At 52.6% G+C, this 22,172-nt stretch overlaps 3 non-coding genes across 3 annotated transcripts; all 3 read left to right on the plus strand.

The window, feature by feature from the left end:
• Positions 1-2,178: 2,178 nt before the first annotated feature.
• On the plus strand, positions 2,179-2,252 carry TRNAN-GUU (transfer RNA asparagine (anticodon GUU)). The gene has a single exon. It is a non-coding gene; the product is annotated as a tRNA-Asn (tRNA).
• Positions 2,253-5,127: 2,875 nt separating this feature from the next.
• TRNAN-GUU (transfer RNA asparagine (anticodon GUU)) lies at positions 5,128-5,201 on the plus strand. The gene has a single exon. It is a non-coding gene; the product is annotated as a tRNA-Asn (tRNA).
• A 3,171-nt stretch (positions 5,202-8,372) lies between these two features.
• Positions 8,373-8,446, plus strand: TRNAN-GUU (transfer RNA asparagine (anticodon GUU)). The gene has a single exon. It is a non-coding gene; the product is annotated as a tRNA-Asn (tRNA).
• Positions 8,447-22,172: the final 13,726 nt, after the last annotated feature.

Genomic DNA, 22,172 nt, shown 5'->3' on the forward strand with positions numbered 1-22,172 from the left:
TTAACCGAAAGGTTGGAGGTTCGAGCACATCCGGTGGTGGTGCGGTGCTTTTTTTCTTTGGGCTGATAGCTTTGAAGATATGTTCTGATGGTGGTGAGAGGGGAGCAAGACTGTCTCCGTGGCGCAATCGGCTAGCGCGATCAGCTGTTAACCGAAAGGTTGGAGGTTCGAGCCCACCTGGTGGTGGTGCAGCGCTTTTTTTCTTTGCGCTGATAGCTCTGAAGAAATGTTCTGATGGTGGTGAGAGTGGAGCCCGACGGTCTCCGTGGGGCAATTGGCTAGCGCGATCGGATGTTAACCGAAAGGTTGGATGTTCGAGCCCACCTGATGGTGGTGCGGCGCTTTTTTTTCTTTGGGCTGATAGCTTTGTAGATATGTTCTTATGGTGGTGAGGGTGGAGCAGGACTGTCTCCGTGGCGCAATTGGCTAGCGCGAGCGGCTGTTAACCAAAAGGTCGGAGGTTCGAGCCCACCCGGTGGTGGTGCGGCGCTTTTTTTTCTTTGGGCTGATAGCTTTAAAGATATGTTCTTATGGTGGTGAGAGTGGAGCAGGACTGTCTCCGTGGCGCAATTGGCTAGCGCGATCGGCTGTTAACCGAAAAGTTGGAGGTTCGAGCCAACCTCGTGGTGGTGCGGCGCTTTTTTTTCTTTGGGCTGATAGCTTTGAAGATATGTTCTGATGGTGGTGAGAGTGGAGCAGGACTGTCTTCGTGGCGCAATTGGCTAGCGCGATCGGCTGTTAACCGAAAGGTTGGAGGTTCGAGCCCAACCGGTGGTGGTGCAGCGCTTTTTTTTTCTTTGGGGTGATAGCTCTGAAGAAATGTTCTGACGGTGGTGAGAGTGGAGCACGACTGTCTCCGTGGGGCAATTGGCTAGCGCGATCGGCTGTTAACCGAAAGGTTGGATGTTCGAGCCCACCCGATGGTGGTGTGGCGCTTTTTTTCTTTGGGCTGATAGCTTTGAAGATATGTTCTTATGGTGCTGAGAGTGGAGCAGGACTGTCTCCGTGGCGCAATTGGCTAGCGCGATCGGCTGTTAACCGAAAAGTTGGAGGTTCGAGCCTACCCGGTGGTTGTGCGGCGCTTTTTTTTCTGTGGGCTGATGGCTTTGAAGATATGTTCTGATGGTGGTGAGAGTGGAGCATGACTGTCTCTATGGCGCAATTGGCTAGCGTGATCGGCTGTTAACTGAAAAGTTGGAGATTCAATCCCACCTCGGGGTGGTGCGGCGCTTTTTTTTCTTTAGGCTGATAGCTTTGAAGATATGTTCTGATGGTGGTGAGAGTGGAGCAGGAGTGTCTCCGTGGCGCAATTGGCTAGCGCGATCGGCCGTTAACCGAAAGGTTGGAGTTTCGAGCCCACCCGGCGGTGGTGCGGCGCTTTTTTTTCTTTGGGCTGATAGCTTTAAAGATATGTTCTGATGGTGGTGAGAGTGGAGCAGGACTGTCTCCATGGCGCAATTGGCTAGCGCGATCGGCTGTTAACCAAAAGGTCGGAGGTTCGAGCAAACCCGGTGGTGGTATGGCGGTTTTTTTTTGGGCTGATAGCTTTGAAGATATGTTCTGATGGTGGTGAGATTGGAGCAGGACTGTCTCCGTGGTGCAATTGGCTAGCGCGATCGGCTGTTAACCGAAAGGTTGGAGTTTCGAGCACACCCGGCGGTGGTGCGACGCTTTTTTTTCTTTGGGCTGATAGCTTTGAAGATATGTTCTGATGGTGGTGAGAGTAGAGCAGGACTGTCTCCGTGGCGAAATTGGCTAGCGCGATCGGCTGTTAACCGAAAGGTTGGAGGTTCGAGCCCACCCGGTGGTGGTGCGGTGCTTTTTTTTCTTTGGGCTGATAGCTTTGAAGATATGTTCTGATGGTGGTGAGAGGGGGGCAAGACTGTCTCCGTGGCGCGTTGGGCTAGCGCGATCGGCTGTTGACCGAAAGGTTGGAGTTTCGAACCCTCCCTAGAGTGGTGTGTTGCTTGTTTCTTGGCGCTGATAGCATTTAGGATATGTTCTGATGGTGGTGAGAGTGGGGCAAGACTGTCTCCGTGGCGCAATGGGCTAGCGCGATCGGCTGTTAACTGAAAGGTTGGAGGTTCGAGCCCACCCGGTGGTGGTGCAGCGCTTTTTTTTCTTTGCGCTGACAGCTTTGAAGATATGTTCTGATGATGGTGAGAGTGGAGCAAGACTGCTTCCGTGGCGCAATGGGCTAGCGCGATCGGCTGTTAACCGATAGGTTGGAGTTTCGAGCCCTCCCGGGAGTGGTGTGTTGCTTTTTTTCTTTGCGGTAATAGCTTTGAAGATATGTTCTGATGGTGGTGAGATTGGAGCAGGATTGTCTTCGTGGCGCAATTGGCTAGCGCGATCGGCTGTTAACCGAAAGGTTGGAGGTTCGAGCCCAACCGATGGTGGTGCGGCGCTTTTTTTTCTTTGGGGTGATAGCTCTAAAGAAATGTTCTGACGGTGGTGAGAGTGAAGCAGGACTGTCTCCGTGGCGCAATTGGCTAGCGTTATCGGCTGTTATCCGAAAGGTTGGAGGTTCGAGCCCACCCGGTGGTGGTGCGGCGCTTTTTTTTCTTTTGTCTGATAGCTTTGTAGATATGTTCTGATGGTGGTGAGAGTGGAGCAGAATTCTCTCCGTGGCGCAATCGGCTAGCGTGATCGGCTGTTAACCGAAAAGTTGGTAGTTCGAGCCCACCCTGTGGTGGTATGCCGCTTTTTTTTCTTTGGGCTGATAGCTTTGAAGATATGTTCTGATGGTGGTGAGAGTGGAGCAGGACTGTCTCCATGGCGCAATTGGCTAGCGCGATCGGCTGTTATCCGAAAAGTTGGAGGTTCGAGCCCACCCGGTGGTGGTGCGGCGCTTTTTTTTCTTTTGTCTGATAGCTTTGAAGATATGTTCTGATGGTGGTGAGAGGGGAGCAAGACTGTCTCCGTGGCGCAATCGGCTAGCGCGATCAGCTGTTAACCGAAAGGTTGGAGGTTCGAGCCCACCTGGTGGTGGTGCAGCGCTTTTTTTCTTTGCGCTGATAGCTCTGAAGAAATGTTCTGATGGTGGTGAGAGTGGAGCCCGACGGTCTCCGTGGGGCAATTGGCTAGCGCGATCGGATGTTAACCGAAAGGTTGGATGTTCGAGCCCACCTGATGGTGGTGCGGCGCTTTTTTTTCTTTGGGCTGATAGCTTTGTAGATATGTTCTTATGGTGGTGAGGGTGGAGCAGGACTGTCTCCGTGGCGCAATTGGCTAGCGCGAGCGGCTGTTAACCAAAAGGTCGGAGGTTCGAGCCCACCCGGTGGTGGTGCGGCGCTTTTTTTTCTTTGGGCTGATAGCTTTAAAGATATGTTCTTATGGTGGTGAGAGTGGAGCAGGACTGTCTCCGTGGCGCAATTGGCTAGCGGGATCGGCTGTTAACCGAAATGTTGGAGGTTCGAGCCAACCTCGTGGTGTTGCGGCGCTTTTTTTTCTTTGGGCTGATAGCTTTGAAGATATGTTCTGATGGTGGTGAGAGTGGAGCAGGACTGTCTTCGTGGCGCAATTGGCTAGCGCGATCGGCTGTTAACCGAAAGGTTGGAGGTTCGAGCCCAACCGGTGGTGGTGCAGCGCTTTTTTTTCTTTGGGGTGATAGCTCTGAAGAAATGTTCTGACGGTGGTGAGAGTGGAGCACGACTGTCTCCGTGGGGCAATTGGCTAGCGCGATCGGCTGTTAACCGAAAGGTTGGATGTGCGAGCCCACCCGATGGTGGTGTGGCGCTTTTTTTCTTTGGGCTGATAGCTTTGAAGATATGTTCTTATGGTGGTGAGAGTGGAGCAGGACTGTCTCCGTGGCGCAATTGGCTAGCGCGATCGGCTGTTAACCGAAAAGTTGGAGGTTCGAGCCTACCCGGTGGTTGTGCGGCGCTTTTTTTTCTGTGGGCTGATGGCTTTGAAGATATGTTCTGATGGTGGTGAGAGTGGAGCATGACTGTCTCCATGGCGCAATTGGCTAGCGTGATCGGCTGTTAACTGAAAAGTTGGAGGTTCAATCCCACCTCGGGGTGGTGCGGCGCTTTTTTTTCTTTAGGCTGATAGCTTTGAAGATATGTTCTGATGGTGGTGAGAGTGGAGCAGGAGTGTCTCCGTGGCGCAATTGGCTAGCGCGATCGGCCGTTAACCGAAAGGTTGGAGTTTCGAGCCCACCCGGCGGTGGTGCGGCGCTTTTTTTTCTTTGGGCTGATAGCTTTAAAGATATGTTCTGATGGTGGTGAGAGTAGAGCAGGACTGTCTCCGTGGCGCAATTGGCTAGCGCGATCGGCTGTTAACCGAAAGGTTGGAGTTTCGAGCCTTCTCGAGAGAGGTGTGTTGCTTTTTTCTTTGTGCTGATAGCTTTGAAGATATGTTCTGATGGTGGTGAGAGTGGAGCAGGACTGTCTCCATGGCGCAATTGGCTAGCGCGATCGGCTGTTAACCAAAAAGTCGGAGGTTCGAGCCAACCCGGTGGTGGTATGGCGGTTTTTTTTGGGCTGATAGCTTTGAAGATATGTTCTGATGGTGGTGAGATTGGAGCAGGACTGTCTCCGTGGTGCAATTGGCTAGCGCGATCGGCTGTTAACCGAAAGGTTGGAGTTTCGAGCACACCCGGCGGTGGTGCGACGCTTTTTTTTCTTTGGGCTGATAGCTTTGAAGATATGTTCTGATGGTGGTGAGAGTAGAGCAGGACTGTCTCCGTGGCGAAATTGGCTAGCGCGATCGGCTGTTAACCGAAAGGTTGGAGGTTCGAGCCCACCCGGTGGTGGTGCGGTGCTTTTTTTTCTTTGGGCTGATAGCTTTGAAGATATGTTCTGATGGTGGTGAGAGGGGGGCAAGACTGTCTCCGTGGCGCGTTGGGCTAGCGCGATCGGCTGTTGACCGAAAGGTTGGAGTTTCGAACCCTCCCTAGAGTGGTGTGTTGCTTGTTTCTTGGCGCTGATAGCATTTAGGATATGTTCTGATGGTGGTGAGAGTGGGGCAAGACTGTCTCCGTGGCGCAATGGGCTAGCGCGATCGGCTGTTAACTGAAAGGTTGGAGGTTCGAGCCCACCCAATGGTGGTGCAGCGCTTTTTTTTCTTTGCGCTGACAGCTTTGAAGATATGTTCTGATGATGGTGAGAGTGGAGCAAGACTGCTTCCGTGGCGCAATGGGCTAGCGCGATCGGCTGTTAACCGATAGGTTGGAGTTTCGAGCCCTCCCGGGAGTGGTGTGTTGCTTTTTTTCTTTGCGGTAATAGCTTTGAAGATATGTTCTGATGGTGGTGAGATTGGAGCAGGATTGTCTTCGTGGCGCAATTGGCTAGCGCGATCGGCTGTTAACCGAAAGGTTGGAGGTTCGAGCCCAACCGATGGTGGTGCGGCGCTTTTTTTTCTTTGGGGTGATAGCTCTAAAGAAATGTTCTGACGGTGGTGAGAGTGAAGCAGGACTGTCTCCGTGGCGCAATTGGCTAGCGTTATCGGCTGTTATCCGAAAGGTTGGAGGTTCGAGCCCACCCGGTGGTGGTGCGGCGCTTTTTTTTCTTTTGTCTGATAGCTTTGTAGATATGTTCTGATGGTGGTGAGAGTGGAGCAGAATTCTCTCCGTGGCGCAATCGGCTAGCGTGATCGGCTGTTAACCGAAAAGTTGGTAGTTCGAGCCCACCCTGTGGTGGTATGCCGCTTTTTTTTCTTTGGGCTGATAGCTTTGAAGATATGTTCTGATGGTGGTGAGAGTGGAGCAGGACTGTCTCCATGGCGCAATTGGCTAGCGCGATCGGCTGTTAACCGAAAGGTTGGAGTTTCGAGCCCAACCGGTGGTGGCGCGGCGCTTTTTTTTCTTTGGGCTGATAGCTTTGAAGATATGTTCTGATGGTGGTGAGAGTAGAGCAGGACTGTCTCCGTGGCGCAATTGGCTAGCGCGATCGGCTGTTAACCGAAAGCCTGGAGTTTCGAGCCCTCCCTGGAGTGGTGTTTGCTTTTTTCCTTGCGCTGATAGCTTTGAAGATATGTTCAGATGGTGGTGAGAGTGGAGCACGACTGTCTCCTTGGCGCTGTTGGCTAGCGCGATCGGCTGTTAACCAAAAGGTTGGAAGTTCGAGACCACCCGGTGACGCTGGGGCGCTTTTTTTATTTGTGCTGATAGCTTTGAAGATATGTTCTGATGGTGGTGAGAGTGGAGCAGGACTGTCTCCGTGGTGCCATTGGCTGGCGCGATTGGCCGTTAACCGAAAGGTTGGAGGTTCGAGCCCACCTGGTGGTGGTGCGGTGCTTTTTTTTGTTTGGGCTGATAGCTTTGAAGATATATATGTTCTGATGGTGGTGACAGTGGAGCAGGACTGTCTCCGTGGCGCAATTGGCTTGGGCGATCGGCTGTTAACCGAAAGGTTGGAGGTTCGAGCCCACACGGTGGTGGTGCGGCGCTTTTTTTCTGTGGGCTGATAGCTTTGAAGATATGTTCGGATGGTGGTGAGAGTGGAGCACGACTGTCTCCGTGGCGCAATTGGCTAGCGTGATCGGCTGTTAACCGAAAAGTTGGAGGTTCGAGCACACCCGGTGGTGGTACGGCGCTTTTTTTTCTTTGGGCTGATAGCTTTGAAGATATGTTTTGATGGTGGTGGAGAGCGGAGCAGGACTGTCTCCATTGGGCAATTGGCTAGCGCGATCGGCTGTTAACCGAAAGGTTGGAGGTTCGAGCACATCCGGTGGTGGTGCGGTGCTTTTTTTCTTTGGGCTGATAGCTTTGAAGATATGTTCTGATGGTGGTGAGAGGGGAGCAAGACTGTCTCCGTGGCGCAATCGGCTAGCGCGATCAGCTGTTAACCGAAAGGTTGGAGGTTCGAGCCCACCTGGTGGTGGTGCAGCGCTTTTTTTCTTTGCGCTGATAGCTCTGAAGAAATGTTCTGATGGTGGTGAGAGTGGAGCCCGACGGTCTCCGTGGGGCAATTGGCTAGCGCGATCGGATGTTAACCGAAAGGTTGGATGTTCGAGCCCACCTGATGGTGGTGCGGCGCTTTTTTTTCTTTGGGCTGATAGCTTTGTAGATATGTTCTTATGGTGGTGAGGGTGGAGCAGGACTGTCTCCGTGGCGCAATTGGCTAGCGCGAGCGGCTGTTAACCAAAAGGTCGGAGGTTCGAGCCCACCCGGTGGTGGTGCGGCGCTTTTTTTTCTTTGGGCTGATAGCTTTAAAGATATGTTCTTATGGTGGTGAGAGTGGAGCAGGACTGTCTCCGTGGCGCAATTGGCTAGCGTGATCGGCTGTTAACTGAAAAGTTGGAGGTTCAATCCCACCTCGGGGTGGTGCGGCGCTTTTTTTTTCTTTAGGCTGATAGCTTTGAAGATATGTTCTGATGGTGGTGAGAGTGGAGCAGGAGTGTCTCCGTGGCGCAATTGGCTAGCGCGATCGGCCGTTAACCGAAAGGTTGGAGTTTCGAGCTCACCCGGCGGTGGTGCGGCGCTTTTTTTTCTTTGGGCTGATAGCTTTAAAGATATGTTCTGATGGTGGTGAGAGTAGAGCAGGACTGTCTCCGTGGCGCAATTGGCTAGCGCGATCGGCTGTTAACCGAAAGGTTGGAGTTTCGAGCCTTCTCGAGAGAGGTGTGTTGCTTTTTTCTTTGTGCTGATAGCTTTGAAGATATGTTCTGATGGTGGTGAGAGTGGAGCAGGACTGTCTCCATGGCGCAATTGGCTAGCGCGATCGGCTGTTAACCAAAAGGTCGGAGGTTCGAGCCAACCCGGTGGTGGTATGGCGGTTTTTTTGGGCTGATAGCTTTGAAGATATGTTCTGATGGTGGTGAGATTGGAGCAGGACTGTCTCCGTGGTGCAATTGGCTAGCGCGATCGGCTGTTAACCGAAAGGTTGGAGTTTCGAGCCCACCCGGCGGTGGTGCGACGCTTTTTTTTCTTTGGGCTGATAGCTTTGAAGATATGTTCTGATGGTGGTGAGAGTAGAGCAGGACTGTCTCCGTGGCGAAATTGGCTAGCGCGATCGGCTGTTAACCGAAAGGTTGGAGGTTCGAGCCCACCCGGTGGTGGTGCGGTGCTTTTTTTTCTTTGGGCTGATAGCTTTGAAGATATGTTCTGATGGTGGTGAGAGGGGGGCAAGACTGTCTCCGTGGCGCGTTGGGCTAGCGCGATCGGCTGTTGACCGAAAGGTTGGAGTTTCGAACCCTCCCTGGAGTGGTGTGTTGCTTTTTTCTTGGCGCTGATAGCTTTTAGGATATGTTCTGATGGTGGTGAGAGTGGGGCAAGACTGTCTCCGTGGCGCAATGGGCTAGCGCGATCGGCTGTTAACTGAAAGGTTGGAGGTTCGAGCCCACCCGGTGGTGGTGCAGCGCTTTTTTTTCTTTGCGCTGACAGCTTTGAAGATATGTTCTGATGATGGTGAGAGTGGAGCAAGACTGCTTCCGTGGCGCAATGGGCTAGCGCGATCGGCTGTTAACCGATAGGTTGGAGTTTCGAGCCCTCCCGGGAGTGGTGTGTTGCTTTTTTTCTTTGCGGTAATAGCTTTGAAGATATGTTCTGATGGTGGTGAGAGTGGAGCAGGATTGTCTTCGTGGCGCAATTGGCTAGCGCGATCGGCTGTTAACCGAAAGGTTGGAGGTTCGAGCCCAACCGATGGTGGTGCGGCGCTTTTTTTTCTTTGGGGTGATAGCTCTGAAGAAATGTTCTGACGGTGGTGAGAGTGAAGCAGGACTGTCTCCGTGGCGCAATTGGCTAGCGGTATCGGCTGTTATCCGAAAAGTTGGAGGTTCGAGCCCACCCGGTGGTGGTGCGGCGCTTTTTTTTCTTTTGTCTGATAGCTTTGTAGATATGTTCTGATGGTGGTGAGAGTGGAGCAGAATTCTCTCCGTGGCGCAATCGGCTAGCGTGATCGGCTGTTAACCGAAAAGTTGGTAGTTCGAGCCCACCCTGTGGTGGTATGCCGCTTTTTTTTCTTTGGGCTGATAGCTTTGAAGATATGTTCTGATGGTGGTGAGAGTGGAGCAGGACTGTCTCCATGGCGCAATTGGATAGCGCGATCGGCTGTTAACCGAAAGGTTGGAGTTTCGAGCCCAACCGGTGGTGGTGCGGCGCTTTTTTTTCTTTGGGCTGATAGCTTTGAAGATATGTTCTGATGGTGGTGAAAGTAGAGCAGGACTGTCTCCGTGGCGCAATTGGCTGGCGCGATCGGCTGTTAACCGAAAGCTTGGAGTTTCGAGCCCTCCCTTGAGTGGTGTTTGCTTTTTTCTTTGCGCTGATAGCTTTGAAGATATGTTCAGATGGTGGTGAGAGTGGAGCACGACTGTCTCCTTGGCGCAGTTGGCTAGCGCGATCGGCTGTTAACCAAAAGGTTGGAAGTTCGAGACCACCCGGTGACGCTGGGGCGCTTTTTTTATTTGTGCTGATAGCTTTGAAGATATGTTCTGATGGTGGTGAGAGTGGAGCAGGACTGTCTCCGTGGTGCCATTGGCTGGCGCGATTGGCCGTTAACCGAAAGGTTGGAGGTTCGAGCCCACCCGGTGGTGGTGCGGTGCTTTTTTTTGTTTGGGCTGATAGCTTTGAAGATATATATGTTCTGATGGTGGTGAGAGTGGAGCAGGACTGTCTCCGTGGCGCAATTGGCTTGGGCGATCGGCTGTTAACCGAAAGGTTGGAGGTTCGAGCCCACACGGTGGTGGTGCGGCGCTTTTTTTCTGTGGGCTGATAGCTTTGAAGATATGTTCTGATGGTGGTGAGAGTGGAGCACGACTGTCTCCGTGGCGCAATTGGCTAGCGTGATCGGCTGTTAACCGAAAAGTTGGAGGTTCGAGCACACCCGGTGGTGGTACGGCGCTTTTTTTTCTTTGGGCTGATAGCTTTGAAGATATGTTTTGATGGTGGTGGAGAGCGGAGCAGGACTGTCTCCATGGGGCAATTGGCTAGCGCGATCGGCTGTTAACCGAAAGGTTGGAGGTTCGAGCACATCCGGTGGTGGTGCGGTGCTTTTTTTCTTTGGGCTGATAGCTTTGAAGATATGTTCTGATGGTGGTGAGAGGGGAGCAAGACTGTCTCCGTGGCGCAATCGGCTAGCGCGATCAGGTGTTAACCTAAAGGTTGGAGGTTCGAGCCCACCTGGTGGTGGTGCAGCGCTTTTTTTCTTTGCGCTGATAGCTCTGAAGAAATGTTCTGATGGTGGTGAGAGGGGAGCCCGACGGTCTCCGTGGGGCAATTGGCTAGCGCGATCGGATGTTAACCGAAAGGTTGGATGTTCGAGCCCACCTGATGGTGGTGCGGCGCTTTTTTTTCTTTGGGCTGATAGCTTTGTAGATATGTTCTTATGGTGGTGAGGGTGGAGCAGGACTGTCTCCGTGGCGCAATTGGCTAGCGCGAGCGGCTGTTAACCAAAAGGTCGGAGGTTCGAGCCCACCCGGTGGTGGTGCGGCGCTTTTTTTTCTTTGGGCTGATAGCTTTAAAGATATGTTCTTATGGTGGTGAGAGTGGAGCAGGACTGTCTCCGTGGCGCAATTGGCTAGCGCGATCGGCTGTTAACCGAAATGTTGGAGGTTCGAGCCAACCTCGTGGTGGTGCGGCGCTTTTTTTCCTTTGGGCTGATAGCTTTGAAGATATGTTCTGATGGTGGTGAGAGTGGAGCAGGACTGTCTTCGTGGCGCAATTGGCTAGCGCGATCGGCTTTTAACCGAAAGGTTGGAGGTTCGAGCCCAACCGGTGGTGGTGCAGCGCTTTTTTTTTCTTTGGGGTGATAGCTCTGAAGAAATGTTCTGACGGTGGTGAGAGTGGAGCACGACTGTCTCCGTGGGGCAATTGGCTAGCGCGATCGGCTGTTAACCGAAAGGTTGGATGTTCGAGCCCACCCGATGGTGGTGTGGCGCTTTTTTTCTTTGGGCTGATAGCTTTGAAGATATGTTCTAATGGTGGTGAGAGTGGAGCAGGACTGTCTCCGTGGCGCAATTGGCTAGCGCGATCGGCTGTTAACCGAAAAGTTGGAGGTTCGAGCCTACCCGGTGGTTGTGCGGCGCTTTTTTTTCTGTGGGCTGATGGCTTTGAAGATATGTTCTGATGGTGGTGAGAGTAGAGCATGACTGTCTCCATGGCGCAATTGGCTAGCGTGATCGGCTGTTAACCGAAAAGTTGGAGGTTCAATCCCACCTCGGGGTGGTGCGGCGCTTTTTTTTCTTTAGGCTGATAGCTTTGAAGATATGTTCTGATGGTGGTGAGAGTGGAGCACGACTGTCTCCATGGCGCGATTGGCTAGCGCGATCGGCTGTTAACCAAAAGGTTGGAGTTTCGAGCCCACCCGGCGGTGGTGCGGCGCTTTTTTTCTTTGGGCTGATAGCTTTGAAGATATGTTCTGATGGTGGTGAGAGTAGAGCAGGACTGTCTCAGTGGCGCAATTGGCTAGCGCGATCGGCTGTTAACTGAAAGGTTAGAGTTTCGAGCCCTCTCGGGAGAGGTGTGTTGCTTTTTTTTGTGCTGATAGCTTTGAAGATATGTTCTGATGGTGGTGAGAGTGGAGCACGACTGTCTCCATGGCGCAATTGGCTAGCGCGATCGGCTGTTAACCAAAAGGTCGGAGGTTCGAGCCAACCCGGTGGTGGTATGGCGCTTTTTTTGGGCTGATAGCTTTGAAGATATGTTCTGATGGTGGTGAGAGTTGAGCAGGACTGTCTCCGTGGCGCAATTGGCTAGCGCGATCGGCTGTTACCCGAAAGGTTGGAGTTTCGAGCCCACCTGGTGGTGGTGCGACGCTTTTTTTTCTTTGGGCTGATAGCTTTGAAGATATGTTCTGATGGTGGTAAGAGTAGAGCAGGACTGTCTCCATGGCGCAATTGGCTAGCGCGATCGGCTGTTAACCGAAAGGTTGGAGGTTCGAGCCCACCCGGTGGTGGTGCGGCACTTTTTTTTCTTTGGGGTGATAGCTCTGAAGAAATGGTCTGACGGTGGTGAGAGTGGAGCAGGACGGACCCCGTGGCGCAATTGGCTAGCGCGATCGGCTGTTAACCGAAAGGTTGGAGTTTCGAGCCCTCACGGGAGTGGTGTGTTGCTTTTTTCTTTGCGGTAATAGCTTTGAAGATATGTTCTGATGGTGGTGAGAGTGGAGCATGACTGTCTCCATGGCGCAATTGGCTAGCGTGATCGGCTGTTAACCGAAAAGTTGGAGGTTCAATCCCACCTCGGGGTGGTGCGGCGCTTTTTTTTCTTTAGGCTGATAGCTTTGAAGATATGTTCTGATGGTGGTGAGAGTGGAGCACGACTGTCTCCATGGCGCGATTGGCTAGCGCGATCGGCTGTTAACCAAAAGGTTGGAGTTTCGAGCCCACCCGGCGGTGGTGCGGCGCTTTTTTTCTTTGGGCTGATAGCTTTGAAGATATGTTCTGATGGTGGTGAGAGTAGAGCAGGACTGTCTCAGTGGCGCAATTGGCTAGCGCGATCGGCTGTTAACTGAAAGGTTAGAGTTTCGAGCCCTCTCGGGAGAGGTGTGTTGCTTTTTTCTTTGTGCTGATAGCTTTGAAGATATGTTCTGATGGTGGTGAGAGTGGAGCACGACTGTCTCCATGGCGCAATTGGCTAGCGCGATCGGCTGTTAACCAAAAGGTCGGAGGTTCGAGCCAACCCGGTGGTGGTATGGCGCTTTTTTTGGGCTGATAGCTTTGAAGATATGTTCTGATGGTGGTGAGAGTTGAGCAGGACTGTCTCCGTGGCGCAATTGGCTAGCGCGATCGGCTGTTACCCGAAAGGTTGGAGTTTCGAGCCCACCTGGTGGTGGTGCGACGCTTTTTTTTCTTTGGGCTGATAGCTTTGAAGATATGTTCTGATGGTGGTAAGAGTAGAGCAGGACTGTCTCCATGGCGCAATTGGCTAGCGCGATCGGCTGTTAACCGAAAGGTTGGAGGTTCGAGCCCACCCGGTGGTGGTGCGGCACTTTTTTTTCTTTGGGGTGATAGCTCTGAAGAAATGGTCTGACGGTGGTGAGAGTGGAGCAGGACGGACCCCGTGGCGCAATTGGCTAGCGCGATCGGCTGTTAACCGAAAGGTTGGAGTTTCGAGCCCTCCCGGGAGTGGTGTGTTGCTTTTTTCTTTGCGGTAATAGCTTTGAAGATATGTTCAGATGGTGATGAGAGTGGAGCAGGACTGTCTTCGTGGCGCAATTGGGTAGCGCGATCGGCTGTTAACCGAAAGGTTCAAGGTTCGAGCCCAACCGGTGGTGGTGCGATGCTTTTTTTTTCTTTGAGGTGATAGCTCTGAAGAAATGTTCTGACGGTGGTGAGAGTCGAGCACGACCGTCTCCGTGGCGCAATTGGCTAGCGCGATCGGCTGTTAACCGAAAAGTTGGAGGTTCGAGCCTACCCGGTGGTTGTGCGGCGAATTTTTTTTCTGTGGGCTGATAGCTTTGAAGATATGTTTTGATAGTGGTGAGAGTGGAGCATGACGGTCTCCATGGCGCAATTGCCTAGCGTGATCGGCTGTTAACCGAAAAGTTGGAGGTTCGAGCCCACTTCGTGGTGGTGCGGCGCTTTTTTTTCTTTGGGCTCATAGCTTTGAAGATATGTTCTGATGTTGGTGAGAGTGGAGCAGGACTGTCTCCATGGCGCAATTGGCTAGCGCGATCGGCTTTTAACCAAAAGGTCAGAGGTTCGAGCCCACCCGGTGGTGGTATGGCGCTTTTTTTGTTTGGGCTGATAGCTTTGAAGATATGTTCTGATGGTGGTGAGAGTGGAGCAGGAGTGTCTCCGTGGCGCAATTGGCTAGCGCGATCGGCTGTTAACCGAAAGGTTGGAGTTTCGAGCCCACCCGGCGGTGGTGCGGCGCTTTTTTTTCTTTGGGCTGATAGCTTTAAAGATATGTTCTGATGGTGGTGAGAGTAGAGCAGGACTGTCTCCGTGGCGCAATTGGCTAGCGCGATCGGCTGTTAACCGAAAGGTTGGAGTTTCGAGCCTTCTCGAGAGAGGTGTGTTGCTTTTTTCTTTGTGCTGATAGCTTTGAAGATATGTTCTGATGGTGGTGAGAGTGGAGCAGGACTGTCTCCATGGCGCAATTGGCTAGCGCGATCGGCTGTTAACCAAAAGGTCGGAGGTTCGAGCCAACCCGGTGGTGGTATGGCGGTTCTTTTTGGGCTGATAGCTTTGAAGATATGTTCTGATGGTGGTGAGATTGGAGCAGGACTGTCTCCGTGGTGCAATTGGCTAGCGCGATCGGCTGTTAACCGAAAGGTTGGAGTTTCGAGCCCACCCGGCGGTGGTGCGACGCTTTTTTTTCTTTGGGCTGATAGCTTTGAAGATATGTTCTGATGGTGGTGAGAGTAGAGCAGGACTGTCTCCGTGGCGAAATTGGCTAGCGCGATCGGCTGTTAACCGAAAGGTTGGAGGTTCGAGCCCACCCGGTGGTGGTGCGGTGCTTTTTTTTCTTTGGGCTGATAGCTTTGAAGATATGTTCTGATGGTGGTGAGAGGGGGGCAAGACTGTCTCCGTGGCGCAATGGGCTAGCGCGATCGGCTGTTGACCGAAAGGTTGGAGTTTCGAGCCCTCCCGGGAGTGGTGTGTTGCTTTTTTCTTTGCGCTGATAGCTTTTAGGATATGTTCTGATGGTGGTGAGAGTGGGGCAAGACTGTCTCCGTGGCGCAATGGGCTAGCGCGATCGGCTGTTAACTGAAAGGTTGGAGGTTCGAGCCCACCCGGTGGTGGTGCAGCGCTTTTTTTTCTTTGCGCTGACAGCTTTGAAGATATGTTCTGATGATGGTGAGAGTGGAGCAACACTGCTTCCGTGGCGCAATGGGCTAGCGCGATCGGCTGTTAACCGAAAGGTTGGAGTTTCGAGCCCTCCCGGGAGTGGTGTGTTGCTTTTTTTCTTTGCGGTAATAGCTTTGAAGATATGTTGTGATGGTGGTGAGAGTGGAGCAGGACTGTCTTCGTGGCGCAATTGGCTAGCGCGATCGGCTGTTAACCGAAAGGTTGGAGGTTCGAGCCCAACCGATGGTGGTGCGGCGCTTTTTTTTCTTTGGGGTGATAGCTCTGAAGAAATGTTCTGACGGTGGTGAGAGTGAAGCAGGACTGTCTCCGTGGCGCAATTGGCTAGCGTTATCGGCTGTTATCCGAAAAGTTGGAGGTTCGAGCCCACCCGGTGGTGGTGCGGCGCTTTTTTTTCTTTTGTCTGATAGCTTTGTAGATATGTTCTGATGGTGGTGAGAGTGGAGCAGAATTCTCTCCGTGGCGCAATCGGCTAGCGTGATCGGCTGTTAACCGAAAAGTTGGTAGTTCGAGCCCACCCTGTGGTGGTATGCCGCTTTTTTTTCCTTGGGCTGATAGCTTTGAAGATATGTTCTGATGGTGGTGAGAGTGGAGCAGGACTGTCTCCATGGCGCAATTGGCTAGCGCGATCGGCTGTTAACCGAAAGGTTGGAGTTTCGAGCCCACCCGGTGGTGGTGCGGCGCTTTTTTTTCTTTGGGCTGATAGCTTTGAAGATATGTTCTGATGGTGGTGAGAGTAGAGCAGGACTGTCTCCGTGGCGCAATTGGCTAGCGCAATCGGCTGTTAACCGAAAGCTTGGAGTTTCGAGCCCTCCCTGGAGTGGTGTGTTGCTTTTTTCTTTGCGCTGATAGCTTTGAAGATATGTTCAGATGGTGGTGAGAGTGGAGCACGACTGTCTCCTTGGCGCAGTTGGCTAGCGCGATCGGCTGTTAGCCAAAAAGTTGGAGGTTCGAGCACACCCGGTGGTGGTGCGGCGCTTTTTTTTCTTTGGGCTGATAGCTTTGAAGATATGTTTTGATGGTGGTGGAGAGCGGAGCAGGACTGTCTCCATGGGGCAATTGGCTAGCGCGATCGGCTGTTAACCGAAAGGTTGGAGGTTCGAGCACATCCGGTGGTGGTGCGGTGCTTTTTTTCTTTGGGCTGATAGCTTTGAAGATATGTTCTGATGGTGGTGAGAGGGGAGCAAGACTGTCTCCGTGGCGCAATCGGCTAGCGCGATCAGCTGTTGACCGAAAGGTTGGAGTTTCAAGCCCTCCCTTAGTGGTGTGTTGCTTTTTTCTTTGCGCTGATAGCTTTGAAGATATGTTCTGATGGTGGTGAGAGTGGAGCAGGACTGTCTCCGTGGCGCAATTGGCTAGCGCGATCGGCTGATAACCGAAAGGTTGGAGTTTCGAGCCCACCCGGCGGTGGTGCGGCGCTTTTTTTTCTTTGGGCTGATAGCTTTGAAGATATGTTCAGATGGTGGTGAGAGTCGAGCAGGACTGTCTCCGTGGCGCAATTGGCTAGCGCGATCGGCTGTTAACCGAAACGTTGGAGGTTCGAGCCCAACCGGGGGTGGTGCGGCGCTTTTTTTTCTGTGGGCTGATAGCTTTGAAGATATGTTCTGATGGTGGTGAGAGTGGAGCATGGCTGTCTTCATGGCGCAATTGGCTAGCGTGATCGGCTGTTAACCGAAAAGTTGGAGGTTCGAGCCCACCTCGTGGTGGTGCGGCGCTTTTTTTTCTTTGGACTGATAGCTTTGAAGATATGTTCTGATGGTGGTGAGAGTAGAGCAGGACTGTCTCCATGGCGCAATTGGCTAGCGCGATCGGCTGTTAACCAAAAGGTCGGAGGTTCGAGCCCACCCGGTGGTGGTATGGCGCTTTTTTTGTTTGGGCTGATAGCTTTCAAGATATGTTCTGATGGTGGTGAGAGTGGAGCAGGACTGTCTCCGTGGCGCAATTGGCTAGCGCGATCGGCTGATAACCGAAAGGTTGGAGTTTCGAGCCCACCCGGCGGTGGTGCGGCGCTTTTTGTTCTTTGGGCTGATAGCTTTGAAGATATGTTCAGATGGTGGTGAGAGTAGAGCAGGACTGTCTCCGTGGCACAATTGGCTAGCGCGATCGGCTGTTAACCGAAAGGTTTGAGTTTCGAGCCCACCCGGCGGTGGTGCGACGCTTTTTTTTCTTTGCGCTGATAGCTTTGGAGATATGTTCTGATGGTGGTGAGAGTAGAGCAGGACTGTCTCCGTGGCGCAATTGGCTAGCGCGATCGGCTGTTAACCGAAAGGTCGGAGGTTCGAGCCCACCCGGTGGTGGTGCGGCGCTTTTTTTTCTTTGGGGTGATAGCTCTGAAGAAATGGTCTGACGGTGGTGAGAGTGGAGCAGGACGGTCCCGTGGCGCAATTGGCTAGCGCGATCGGCTGTTAACCGAAAGGTTGGAGTTTCGAGCCCTCCCGAGAGTGGTGTGTTGTTTTTTCTTTGCGGTATTAATTTTGAAGATATGTTCAGATGTTGATGAGAGTGGAGCAGGACTGTCTTCGTGGCGCAATTGGCTAGCGCGATCGGCTGTTAACCGAAAGTTTGGAGGCTCGAGCCCAACCGGTGGTGGTGCGGCGCTTTTTTTTTCTTTGGGGTGATAGCTCTGAAGAAATGTTCTGATGGTGGTGAGAGTGGAGCCCGACGGTCTCCGTGGGGCAATTGGCTAGCGCGATCGGATGTTAACCGAAAGGTTGGATGTTCGAGCCCACCTGATGGTGGTGCGGCGCTTTTTTTTCTTTGGGCTGATAGCTTTGTAGATATGTTCTTATGGTGGTGAGGGTGGAGCAGGACTGTCTCCGTGGCGCAATTGGCTAGCGCGAGCGGCTGTTAACCAAAAGGTCGGAGGTTCGAGCCCACCCGGTGGTGGTGCAGCGCTTTTTTTTCTTTGGGCTGATAGCTTTAAAGATATGTTCTTATGGTGGTGAGAGTGGAGCAGGACTGTCTCCGTGGCGCAATTGGCTAGCGCGATCGGCTGTTAACCGAAATGTTGGAGGTTCGAGCCAACCTCGTGGTGGTGCGGCGCTTTTTTTTCTTTGGGCTGATAGCTTTGAAGATATGTTCTGATGGTGGTGAGAGTGGAGCAGGACTGTCTTCGTGGCGCAATTGGCTAGCGCGATCGGCTGTTAACCGAAAGGTTGGAGGTTCGAGCCCAACCGGTGGTGGTGCAGCGCTTTTTTTTTTCTTTGGGGTGATAGCTCTGAAGAAATGTTCTGACGGTGGTGAGAGTGGAGCACGACTGTCTCCGTGGGGCAATTGGCTAGCGCGATCGGCTGTTAACCGAAAGGTTGGATGTTCGAGCCCACCCGATGGTGGTGTGGCGCTTTTTTTTCTTTGGGCTGATAGCTTTGAAGATATGTTCTTATGGTGGTGAGAGTGGAGCAGGACTGTCTCCGTGGCGCAATTGGCTAGCGCGATCGGCTGTTAACCGAAAAGTTGGAGGTTCGAGCCTACCCGGTGGTTGTGCGGCGCTTTTTTTTCTGTGGGCTGATAGCTTTGAAGATATGTTCTGATGGTGGTAAGAGTAGAGCAGGACTGTCTCCATGGCGCAATTGGCTAGCGCGATCGGCTGTTAACCGAAAGGTTGGAGGTTCGAGCCCACCCGGTGGTGGTGCGGCACTTTTTTTTCTTTGGGGTGATAGCTCTGAAGAAATGGTCTGACGGTGGTGAGAGTGGAGCAGGACGGACCCCGTGGCGCAATTGGCTAGCGCGATCGGCTGTTAACCGAAAGGTTGGAGTTTCGAGCCCTCACGGGAGTGGTGTGTTGCTTTTTTCTTTGCGGTAATAGCTTTGAAGATATGTTCTGATGGTGGTGAGAGTGGAGCATGACTGTCTCCATGGCGCAATTGGCTAGCGTGATCGGCTGTTAACCGAAAAGTTGGAGGTTCAATCCCACCTCGGGGTGGTGCGGCGCTTTTTTTTCTTTAGGCTGATAGCTTTGAAGATATGTTCTGATGGTGGTGAGAGTGGAGCACGACTGTCTCCATGGCGCGATTGGCTAGCGCGATCGGCTGTTAACCAAAAGGTTGGAGTTTCGAGCCCACCCGGCGGTGGTGCGGCGCTTTTTTTCTTTGGGCTGATAGCTTTGAAGATATGTTCTGATGGTGGTGAGAGTAGAGCAGGACTGTCTCAGTGGCGCAATTGGCTAGCGCGATCGGCTGTTAACTGAAAGGTTAGAGTTTCGAGCCCTCTCGGGAGAGGTGTGTTGCTTTTTTCTTTGTGCTGATAGCTTTGAAGATATGTTCTGATGGTGGTGAGAGTGGAGCACGACTGTCTCCATGGCGCAATTGGCTAGCGCGATCGGCTGTTAACCAAAAGGTCGGAGGTTCGAGCCAACCCGGTGGTGGTATGGCGCTTTTTTTGGGCTGATAGCTTTGAAGATATGTTCTGATGGTGGTGAGAGTTGAGCAGGACTGTCTCCGTGGCGCAATTGGCTAGCGCGATCGGCTGTTACCCGAAAGGTTGGAGTTTCGAGCCCACCTGGTGGTGGTGCGACGCTTTTTTTTCTTTGGGCTGATAGCTTTGAAGATATGTTCTGATGGTGGTAAGAGTAGAGCAGGACTGTCTCCATGGCGCAATTGGCTAGCGCGATCGGCTGTTAACCGAAAGGTTGGAGGTTCGAGCCCACCCGGTGGTGGTGCGGCACTTTTTTTTCTTTGGGGTGATAGCTCTGAAGAAATGGTCTGACGGTGGTGAGAGTGGAGCAGGACGGACCCCGTGGCGCAATTGGCTAGCGCGATCGGCTGTTAACCGAAAGGTTGGAGTTTCGAGCCCTCCCGGGAGTGGTGTGTTGCTTTTTTCTTTGCGGTAATAGCTTTGAAGATATGTTCAGATGGTGATGAGAGTGGAGCAGGACTGTCTTCGTGGCGCAATTGGGTAGCGCGATCGGCTGTTAACCGAAAGGTTCAAGGTTCGAGCCCAACCGGTGGTGGTGCGGCGCTTTTTTTTCTTTGGGCTGATAGCTTTGAAGATATGTTCTGATGGTGGTGAGAGTGGAGCAGGACTGTCTTCGTGGCGCAATTGGCTAGCGCGATCGGCTGTTAACCGAAAGGTTGGAGGTTCGAGCCCAACCGGTGGTGGTGCAGCGCTTTTTTTTTTCTTTGGGGTGATAGCTCTGAAGAAATGTTCTGACGGTGGTGAGAGTGGAGCACGACTGTCTCCGTGGGGCAATTGGCTAGCGCGATCGGCTGTTAACCGAAAGGTTGGATGTTCGAGCCCAACCGGTGGTGGTGCAGCGCTTTTTTTTTTCTTTGTGCTGATAGCTTTGAAGATATGTTCTGATGGTGGTGAGAGTGGAGCACGACTGTCTCCATGGCGCAATTGGCTAGCGCGATCGGCTGTTAACCAAAAGGTCGGAGGTTCGAGCCAACCCGGTGGTGGTATGGCGCTTTTTTTGGGCTGATAGCTTTGAAGATATGTTCTGATGGTGGTGAGAGTTGAGCAGGACTGTCTCCGTGGCGCAATTGGCTAGCGCGATCGGCTGTTACCCGAAAGGTTGGAGTTTCGAGCCCACCTGGTGGTGGTGCGACGCTTTTTTTTCTTTGGGCTGATAGCTTTGAAGATATGTTCTGATGGTGGTAAGAGTAGAGCAGGACTGTCTCCATGGCGCAATTGGCTAGCGCGATCGGCTGTTAACCGAAAGGTTGGAGGTTCGAGCCCACCCGGTGGTGGTGCGGCACTTTTTTTTCTTTGGGGTGATAGCTCTGAAGAAATGGTCTGACGGTGGTGAGAGTGGAGCAGGACGGACCCCGTGGCGCAATTGGCTAGCGCGATCGGCTGTTAACCGAAAGGTTGGAGTTTCGAGCCCTCACGGGAGTGGTGTGTTGCTTTTTTCTTTGCGGTAATAGCTTTGAAGATATGTTCTGATGGTGGTGAGAGTGGAGCATGACTGTCTCCATGGCGCAATTGGCTAGCGTGATCGGCTGTTAACCGAAAAGTTGGAGGTTCAATCCCACCTCGGGGTGGTGCGGCGCTTTTTTTTCTTTAGGCTGATAGCTTTGAAGATATGTTCTGATGGTGGTGAGAGTGGAGCACGACTGTCTCCATGGCGCGATTGGCTAGCGCGATCGGCTGTTAACCAAAAGGTTGGAGTTTCGAGCCCACCCGGCGGTGGTGCGGCGCTTTTTTTCTTTGGGCTGATAGCTTTGAAGATATGTTCTGATGGTGGTGAGAGTAGAGCAGGACTGTCTCAGTGGCGCAATTGGCTAGCGCGATCGGCTGTTAACTGAAAGGTTAGAGTTTCGAGCCCTCTCGGGAGAGGTGTGTTGCTTTTTTCTTTGTGCTGATAGCTTTGAAGATATGTTCTGATGGTGGTGAGAGTGGAGCACGACTGTCTCCATGGCGCAATTGGCTAGCGCGATCGGCTGTTAACCAAAAGGTCGGAGGTTCGAGCCAACCCGGTGGTGGTATGGCGCTTTTTTTGGGCTGATAGCTTTGAAGATATGTTCTGATGGTGGTGAGAGTTGAGCAGGACTGTCTCCGTGGCGCAATTGGCTAGCGCGATCGGCTGTTACCCGAAAGGTTGGAGTTTCGAGCCCACCTGGTGGTGGTGCGACGCTTTTTTTTCTTTGGGCTGATAGCTTTGAAGATATGTTCTGATGGTGGTAAGAGTAGAGCAGGACTGTCTCCATGGCGCAATTGGCTAGCGCGATCGGCTGTTAACCGAAAGGTTGGAGGTTCGAGCCCACCCGGTGGTGGTGCGGCACTTTTTTTTCTTTGGGGTGATAGCTCTGAAGAAATGGTCTGACGGTGGTGAGAGTGGAGCAGGACGGACCCCGTGGCGCAATTGGCTAGCGCGATCGGCTGTTAACCGAAAGGTTGGAGTTTCGAGCCCTCCCGGGAGTGGTGTGTTGCTTTTTTCTTTGCGGTAATAGCTTTGAAGATATGTTCAGATGGTGATGAGAGTGGAGCAGGACTGTCTTCGTGGCGCAATTGGGTAGCGCGATCGGCTGTTAACCGAAAGGTTCAAGGTTCGAGCCCAACCGGTGGTGGTGCGATGCTTTTTTTTCTTTGAGGTGATAGCTCTGAAGAAATGTTCTGACGGTGGTGAGAGTCGAGCACGACCGTCTCCGTGGCGCAATTGGCTAGCGCGATCGGCTGTTAACCGAAAAGTTGGAGGTTCGAGCCTACCCGGTGGTTGTGCGGCGAATTTTTTTTCTGTGGGCTGATAGCTTTGAAGATATGTTTTGATAGTGGTGAGAGTGGAGCATGACGGTCTCCATGGCGCAATTGCCTAGCGTGATCGGCTGTTAACCGAAAAGTTGGAGGTTCGAGCCCACCTCGTGGTGGTGCGGCGCTTTTTTTTCTTTGGGCTCATAGCTTTGAAGATATGTTCTGATGTTGGTGAGAGTGGAGCAGGACTGTCTCCATGGCGCAATTGGCTAGCGCGATCGGCTTTTAACCAAAAGGTCAGAGGTTCGAGCCCACCCGGTGGTGGTATGGCGCTTTTTTTGTTTGGGCTG

Source organism: Rhipicephalus microplus, unplaced genomic scaffold (assembly GCF_043290135.1).
Source record: "Rhipicephalus microplus isolate Deutch F79 unplaced genomic scaffold, USDA_Rmic scaffold_80, whole genome shotgun sequence".
NCBI classification, from domain to species: domain Eukaryota; kingdom Metazoa; phylum Arthropoda; class Arachnida; order Ixodida; family Ixodidae; genus Rhipicephalus; species Rhipicephalus microplus.